Source organism: Pteropus vampyrus, unplaced genomic scaffold (assembly GCF_000151845.1).
Source record: "Pteropus vampyrus isolate Shadow unplaced genomic scaffold, Pvam_2.0 Scaffold135, whole genome shotgun sequence".
Taxonomy (NCBI): Eukaryota; Metazoa; Chordata; class Mammalia; order Chiroptera; family Pteropodidae; genus Pteropus; species Pteropus vampyrus.
Genome location: NW_011888916.1, coordinates 2,738,640 through 2,747,150, shown reverse-complemented (window position 1 = coordinate 2,747,150; position 8,511 = coordinate 2,738,640). Strand labels below are relative to the sequence as shown.

The window sequence follows — 8,511 nt, the reverse complement described above, 5'->3', positions numbered from 1 at the left end:
CCCCTTGTTTGATGGTACTACTGCTCTTATGGTTACTTGACTTTGGTTAATAAACATGTTTTGGGGTCCTCCTCTGTGCCTGGTTCTATACAGATTAGACATAGAGGGTAGTAGGCTTTGACTCCCTCACTATCTCCAGTCTGCCTCTGTGACTTCATTCCCATACCTCTTTCTCTTCTTTTCTATCCCTGCCTCAGGTATAGGCCTTCTTTGACTTGTTGCAGCAGCCTCATTCCACCCTCCAGTCCCTCTCCAGCCTCCAGTTTGTCCCACACACATCACGGCCAGTTTGGTGGCCCTAAAACATATTCTACTTGTCGATAGTCCCTCCCCATTGCCTGGAACAGTGGTTTGCAAGTGTGCTCTATAAACCTTGGGGGCCTTTGAAACCCTTTCAGAGTATCTACAAGGTCAAAACTATTTTCATAGTAGTACCGAGATGTTATCTGTTGTTGCAAAGCAACAGTGGGCAAAACTGCTGGCGCCTTAGCACCAATCAAGGCAGTGGCACCCAACTATACTGGCAGTCATTGTGTTCTTCACTGCTTCACACTCAGAGTTTTTTAAAAATGCCATTTTCACTTAAGAATGTCCTTGATAAAGCAGTAAAAATTAGTAATTTTAATGACTCTCAACCCTTGAGTATACATCTTTTTAATATTCTGTGTGACAAAAGGAGAATGCTCATAAAGCACTCTCCTGCCTACCAAAAACCAGTGGCGGTCTCAAGGAAAAACACTTGCAGGATGCTTGAATTGTAAGCTACACTAGCCACCATTTTCATTTTTACATGAAAGAACAATTGACTAAAGTGAGGCTGGAAAGTAGATAGGGACCAGATGTGGGAGGGCCTTGTAGACCCTAAGCTTGGGTGATCTGACTTTGGTCTGCCTTTTTAGCTTTTTATACTTTCCTGCTCACACAAATCCAATCCTTTAGTCCTTTACTCCTGCTTATTATTTTGTTGTTCTTTTTTTTTATTGATGTATAATCAACATAAAACATTATACTAGTTTCAGGTTTACAACATACTGACTCAATATTTGTATGTATTACAAAATGATCACAAATCTAGTTAATATCTGTCACCTCACAGTTACAGAATTATTTTTTCTTGTGAATGAGCACTTTTAAGATCTACTCTCTTAGCAACTTTCATATATAAAATACAATATTATTAACTATAGTTGCCATGCTGTACATTACATCAACATGACTTATTTATTTTGTTACTGGAAGTTTGTACCTTTTGACTCCCTTCCCCCATTTCACCCACTCCCCACCTCTGGCAACCACCAATCTGTTCTCTGTATTCCATGAGCTTAGTTTTATTTTTTTGTTTTGTTTTGCTTTTGTTTTAGGTTCTACATATAATCATACAATATTTGTCTTTCTCTGTCTGACTTATTTTACTTAGCATGATATAACCTCAAGGTCCATCCATATTATCTCAAATGGCAAGATTTCATTCTTTTTATGGCTCAATAATATTCCACTGTATATTTATATAATACCACATTTTCTTTATTCATTCATCTGCCAAAGGACTTTTAGGTTGTTTCCATATCTTGGCTATTGTAAATAATGTAAATATTTCAATGAACATGGGGGTGCATATATCTTTTTGAGTTAGTGTTTTTGTTTTCTTCGGATAAATATCCAGAAGTGGGATTGCTGGATCACGTGGTAGTTTTATTTTCTTGCTTGCTATTTCTTAAACACACACTTTCTTTACCCCTTCTGCCCTTTCTCTTGTCATACCTTCCATCAGGAGATGCAATGACAGTTCTGAAGGCTACTTGTGATCCCAGAATCAGAACAGAGGAAAGAAGAAGATGAGCCTGAATCTAGATCCTGTGCCTCTGAGAATCTTACTGTCCCAGCCCTTTTTTGAAGCCTGTTGTGAATCACCACCCTGTTGGCACCTTAGTGGGCCTCATACTTCTTTTACTGTAGTTGAGTGAGACACTGTAATCTGCATAATGCTGCCCAGCTTTACTATAGATGGGACTCTTGGGAAAAACCTGTGAAGTATCTTAGCCCCTGAAATCACGCTTACAGATCGTCCTTTGATTAAGCTGATTTCACAGCTGGCTCCTTTCATCCATCATGTGTTAAATTTGACTACCTTCCGTTTGAGTGTTCCCTTTCCCTGACCTTGTCCCCTACATAGTAATGATATCATCAAAAACCAAATCACCCCACTAATGGGTCTGGCAGAATAATATAGCCTTGTACCTGATAGAAAAATTGCCATGAAATAATGTGATTGGGCTGGTTTGTAGTTCATCCTACATAATGTGACAAAACACAAAATAGAAAGCTATCTCAGAGCAAGAAGAAGAAAGTTCCAATTAATATAATAATAATAAGGTAGTAATAATACTCCTGTATTTATGTCAGCTAGAGCAGTGCTGCCCAACCTTATCGACCTCATAGCACACATAGAAAATGATATTGTTCAACCTGATGAGAAGATCAGTATCTCATTCACAGCACATCAGTAGGGAAGCTCTGTGCTAAGGTTTCTAAGTAAAAGCATTCTTGCTGGGGCCTGGCTAACTCTGGCCACCCCCTTTTGCCTTTCAGCATTAATGTTTAAATATATTATTTCTGAGCCAGACTATCTAGATTTAAATTCTAGCTCTGCCACTTACTAGCTATGTGACCATGGGCATATTACTTAATCTCTTTGTACCTCAGCTTCTTCATTTATAAAATATGGATAATAATTATACTTACATCATAAAGTTGTAAAGATTAAATAAGTTATTATATGTAAAGTGTTATATTTGTAAAGTGCTTAGAATATTGCCTGGCATATGGTGAGCACCATATAAGCATGTGTGTACTCTAATTACTAGTAGTAGTAGTGTTCAACTACTATTATACTACTTCAGAAAAGTAAATGTTTGGGACCCAGTTTCCCCAGGCTCCTGATTGCCTTCTCCTCTGCCTCATTTTTCTTAGTCTTGGCCTCTTTTCTAAGACTGTCCATCTGAAGCCTGTTGTGAATCACCACCTTTCTTTCGTTGCCTCAGTTTCCTTTCATTTGCTTAGTTCTCCATTTATTGGGAGGCCTTCAGCCAGCTGATAACTGAGAGAGCAGCTGAATTGATCATTATACTCATCAACTTACTCTCACCATTATTTCTTCTCTAGAAAGCTCTTGAGACTAAGGGATATAAGTCTTACAGGTTGGGGAGAGAAGTGAACCGCAGACCCTGAAAAGAACTCCGAGTGGCTGGGAGAGGAGCATAAGCTAAGTTAGCCGAGCTGAGTTAGCCAGCAAAGTCTTGTTCTTAATGGGAAAATGATCATCTTTGGTATCATATACCAGATATAGGAACTGGTTACTTCTCTATAGACTCTACCAAAATATGGAGAACAGAACTGGTGACTTTGAGGATATTATGGCTCATAAGACTTCATGGAGAAATGACACAGTTCTTTCAGAAGGGGAACCTTGGGGTCAGCTTGGGTGAAAATAGTGAATTAGTACTTTCGTGTCAGGAATATGAATTGCCTTTGTTGTCCCACTGGGACTAGAGCCCCTTCTCATATGCTCTGTGGGTTCTCTGGAGCCTTCTCCCCATGTGGGAGCCAGGTTAGTTGGTGGATCTGTATCTTTAACAGCTACTACACTAATTGTACAATCAATACTTGTTGACTAACAGGTTTTACAAAAAATGAGAATATGCATCCCAACTCCTATTTAAATGGAGAAAACAAGATAAACTTAGGCCTAGGAATAGAAACATTTATTACAATTGATTATGATGATGAGGAGGAGGATAATACTATGATGGTGAGACTGAATATGATCTGCCTCTGCTTACCTCTTTGGCTGATTTGTTGTCACTCCCCCACATATTCTGTGCTCCAGCCGGCCTAGATGGTTTGCAGTGGCACTAATCGGCCATCTCCTTCAGACCTTAGCACATGCTCTTCCTCTGTCTCTCCCCAGCCCCCACCCTGGCCAATTCCCACTCATCCTTCAGGTACCAGCTTAGCCATCCCTCTTCTAGTTGCCAGACTGAGTTAGATGCCTCTTTTCTGTTCTATAGCACCTGGTACTCCCCTGTCACAGCACTTGTTCATCTATATTGAAACTTGTCCACTGTTTTATATGTCAGTAGATTTAAATTCCATAAGGGTAAAGACTATGTCTTCTCTTATATTCTCACTAACACTGGACAATTAGTAGATGCTCAGTATACACAGCATGTGTATAATAAAAAGGTAAGTCATCAGTGCTTTCACTTCTAGGTTCTTATTTTTGATCCTCACAACAGCCTTGTGATATAGGCAGCCCAGGCCTTACTGTGACCTCATTTTGTACATGAAGACACTGATACTCAGAGAAGCTAAGCAACTTGCCAAAACTCATGCTGTGGTGGAGAGTCAGGATTTAAACTGGTGTCTTTTAGGCTTGAATGTTCAATGCATTGTTTTGTCTTTATGTTTTTCCTTTTAAAAAATAACATTTAAAAATGTAAAAATTTAAATAGTATTTGTCGTTTTTCAAAATTATAAAAATAATATCTTCAAGGAACCAATATTCCTGAAATATTTTTCTTCACTGAATGTTGAATTTCAATACAGAGAAATTTAGATATGGTTTTTAAAACTGTATAATCAGATTCCATATTCCAATGTGCATTAGAGAAAAATTGTTGTGTATTTTATTGAAAATTCTTGACTAAAATAATAGAATAAAAAGTAATAAATTTTATTTTGTACAATTTGGAGAATACTGAAAGATACAAAGAAGAAAATAAAAATCACCTTAGCATGCAGAGAAAATGACTATATGTTATAAATGGCCTGGTTTTGAAAGGGCAGCATTGAGTTTGAATCCCAGTTAAACCACTAATTAAATGTTTGGCATTTAGTAGATAATTTAACCTCTGAACCTGTTTCCTCACTTGAAATATAGTTAAATATTTACTTCTTAGGATTATTTTAAGAATTAGAGATAATATATGTAAAATACCTAGCATGGTGCCTGGCACATAGTAGGCACTCTTACGTTGTAGGAGTATTAACATTTTTGTGTATTTCTATATAGTCTTTTTACTCCGTTGTGTGTGTTGTGTGTACATACACTTTTTTTTTTTTGAAGTGCATTTATAGTAAGTATATCACTAGGTCCTCACAGGGTTTCTAGAAAAGGCAGATATTATTTTTAAACCTATTCTGTGGGTGAGGAAATAGAGACTCTAAGAGGCAAAGTAACTTGGCTTTGATGCTGTGTCTGGTACTATCTGAACCAGGACTTTCACTTTGGCCTCCTGAAGCTGAGCCCATGTACCTTCCCTGTCAGCTGTGTGCTTCCTTTCCAGCTCCACTTCCAGCAATAAACAAATGGTGGATCACCCAGCCCCACCCAAGAAGAAGGCAAGGGCTGGGCGCAGTGTAAGTGCTGGGAGCCTCCATACCAGCTGCGGTCTGTCTGAAAAGAAAAGAAGAGCTCACTTCCTTCTCTGAAATAATAAGACACATTGCTCAATCCTATAGCAAGAAATAGGCATCTTGCTAGAAAGTTAAAAACCTTCTGGGTCATAGTGCTCTTTTTAAGAGGAAGTTTATCAGGAATTGATAGAACTGAATAGCCTTACTCTGCATTGTCTGTGGGGCAATGGTATACCCACATTTCTTTCAGTGTGTTCACTTAGTATTTAAGGAACGTAGGAGACATGCACAGAGATATGCATCATTTCATATCATTTTCATTTCAATGCGTGTTTCCTGATGGCTAGTATATATGTCTGACAATTTGCCATGACTTATAGGAAATACAGAGATGAACAGGTGATAGTCCTGGTCTTTAGGAACATTGGGGAGGCCACAAAAATCAGTGCTCTCATAGTATTTCCAGCGGAGTGTTTGGAACAGAGGATGGAGCACAAACTCATAGTTAGGTGTGTAGTGATACCATCTGTTTCTATAGAGCCTAACGATATTTGCACAAACCTTAACTCATTCAAAGAGAAGGAGACTTTTGAGATGGGTTTTGATGGCTCAGAAGAATTCTTAGGCCAAACGAAGGAGGTGAGCCAAGGACCAGCTTGATTGTGGAACATTACACCCTGAAGAAGCTTTTACCAAATGATTGCATGCATAATAAATTAAGGCCCCACAGACCCTGCTAGTGATAAAATAGAGAGTTTGGGCAGGCTACAGTGGGAGAACTGTCAACCCCTTCATAAGGTTATGACACCTCACCTTCCCCCTCCACCCGTGTAAACAGGGAAGTTAAGCATGTTTTTTCACTTCACTGTCTTCCTACATTTTTTTCTTCCTAGTTTCAAAAACAGCTCTCCTTCAACAAGTTCTGTTTCCAAGGGAAGTCTTAACCATTTGTCCCTTCTGGCGTACCCTCTTCCAATGAAATCCATGCAGAATAGACCAGGTATTCTACCTTTTTGTGTGTGAAATCATAAAATCTAATCTTGAGTGTGCAGCAGTGCTCAGATGTATGCTTCTTCCACAAGAGGCTCCCTCAGCCCTGCTGTGGCAAAAACCAAGTATAAATGGCAGCTAACAGGGTTTTCTAGCTAGAGTCATAAGTATGTCTGAGCATCCCCTGTGAATTAAAATGCTGCTAGCCCTCTTACTGCTCTTCGACACTGCCTGTTGGCTGTTTTACCTGTCCTTAGGCCCTCCATCAGAGTGTGGGCTGGGGAAGGAGAAAGAGAAGTGAATCCAAAATCTGTCCACTCTGCACTTGGCTCACAGTGCTCGTGAGAAAATAGATGAGGACAAGGATTGACACTGGACTGCACACTAGGGCAGGGCAAGGGGGACAGTGGTCCTTCCTTTTCAGCCTGCCATCCCAATGGCCAGTGCCCTCTCCCTGAGCTCCTGAAGATGAGTGATGCTATATTGATTTCTGTAGAATTTCTCACTGTGTTGAGCAGCTTTTTTCCTTTTAATATACCTTGGTGAGAGTGGATATTTGGGTGCCGATATTTAAGTTTAGTTACTTGAATATATAGCATGTTGCAGTCCCCAGATATATCTTGTGCTTAAAGCTTTTGGCTAGAGTAATATTTTGAGATTCTTTGTAGATTCCTTTTATTCATGTGTTTATCTGTTCTGTAAAGTATTATGAAAATCTGCTGTCATCGGGTCCTAGAGACGGAAGGAAGAATGCATCTAAATTGAGCTGTCAGACACTTGGCTACCCTAACCATGCTTTCTGGATTGTGGTGTTGAAAAGAGCCATCATTCTCTGTGCTTTCTCCTAATGGCTGTTTTGTACTTGCTTCTGAGAACAGTGTATAGAAGACATGCATCGGCTCTAATCAATCTTTCTGAGCAGACTTGCCATTTCTCTGATCACGTTCAGCTGGGGTCCTCTGAGAAGAGAGTGGGCCTTTTCTCTCAATGGGCTAAGAGCCAGCTTCCATTTCACAATCTCTCAGAAAAAAAAAAAAAAAATCCAACAACCCAGAGCCTGTGTTTATTAAAGGTTGGTCTAGAAGTCTCTCACATGGTATGCCCCATCAGCACTCGAGTGCCTCTATTTTAGAAGGATGTAAAGGTTTAATCACCCTGGTGGGGATTTAGACCCAGAGACTTCAGAGAAATCTTATTATTTCTAACTGCAGGCAAAGAGTATTAAAGCTCCACTCTGGATCAGGGGCATGACATGTTTTATAAGTAATTTATCTTTAACAGAGGAAGGCCCTCACTAGAGTGTCTTAGAAACAGTACTGTGATTGGGCACTGACTCATTGTTCCTCTATTTCTCTTTCCCCTACTCAGTCTCCTGCTTATTCTTTCTGTCCCTACATTTTCCTGCCCAGTCTGTCCAATGTTTGAATATCTGCCTCCCAAATCCTCCCTTTAACAAGGGGTGCCAGGTGCTTGCCCGTGAGAGGTAATAATGTTTTTGCAATAAATGACCTCTTCCAGCAGCCTGTTGTAGACCTGTCAACTGCAGATTCCAAAATGGACCTTACCTGCATCCTCTCAAATAAGGAGCTGAGGAGGGAAGGGTATGCACTGGCTCCACGGGCACTCAAGTCTGTGCTCTTGGACATGAAGTTACCTAGGGCCATCCTCAGTCCCATCCCCTGCCCTATTGTACCTCCACAGAGGCAGTGTCTATTGAAGGCCTTTTGACTCCTCGTGTACAACCACACAGGGATGTTACAGAGCATGTGATTTCATTTGTATGGACCCCTGTCCCAACCTCACCCTCCTTCTTGCTTAGCTCCCTGGGTCCTGCCTTTCTGGTGCTGAGGCTGGCAGATGTGACAGGTGGGATTCTGCTTATGGATTCATTGTACTGTTTGAGGACTGTAGTTTGACTGGTGGCAGCTCTAAATCCATGTGCTAATGAGCTTGGTTAAAGCGGGCTTCTGCTATCCTCTTTTAATCTGGCCTGTCTGTCTGAGTTCCTTTTCACAGTTAATGATCTCCTGTAATGATTTTGCCTTTAGTTTTGCCTCCTGGGTCAAAACAGATCAATAGTCCTCACAGATATTTAAAAACCATCAG

The 8,511-nt window shown here is 40.2% G+C and overlaps 1 protein-coding gene across 4 annotated transcripts in view; it reads left to right on the top strand.

The window, feature by feature from the left end:
• The window catches only part of MKNK1 (MAP kinase interacting serine/threonine kinase 1), a 41,828-nt gene that overhangs the window by 11,042 nt on the left and 22,275 nt on the right, over window positions 1–8,511 (top strand). The window lies entirely within an intron of this gene.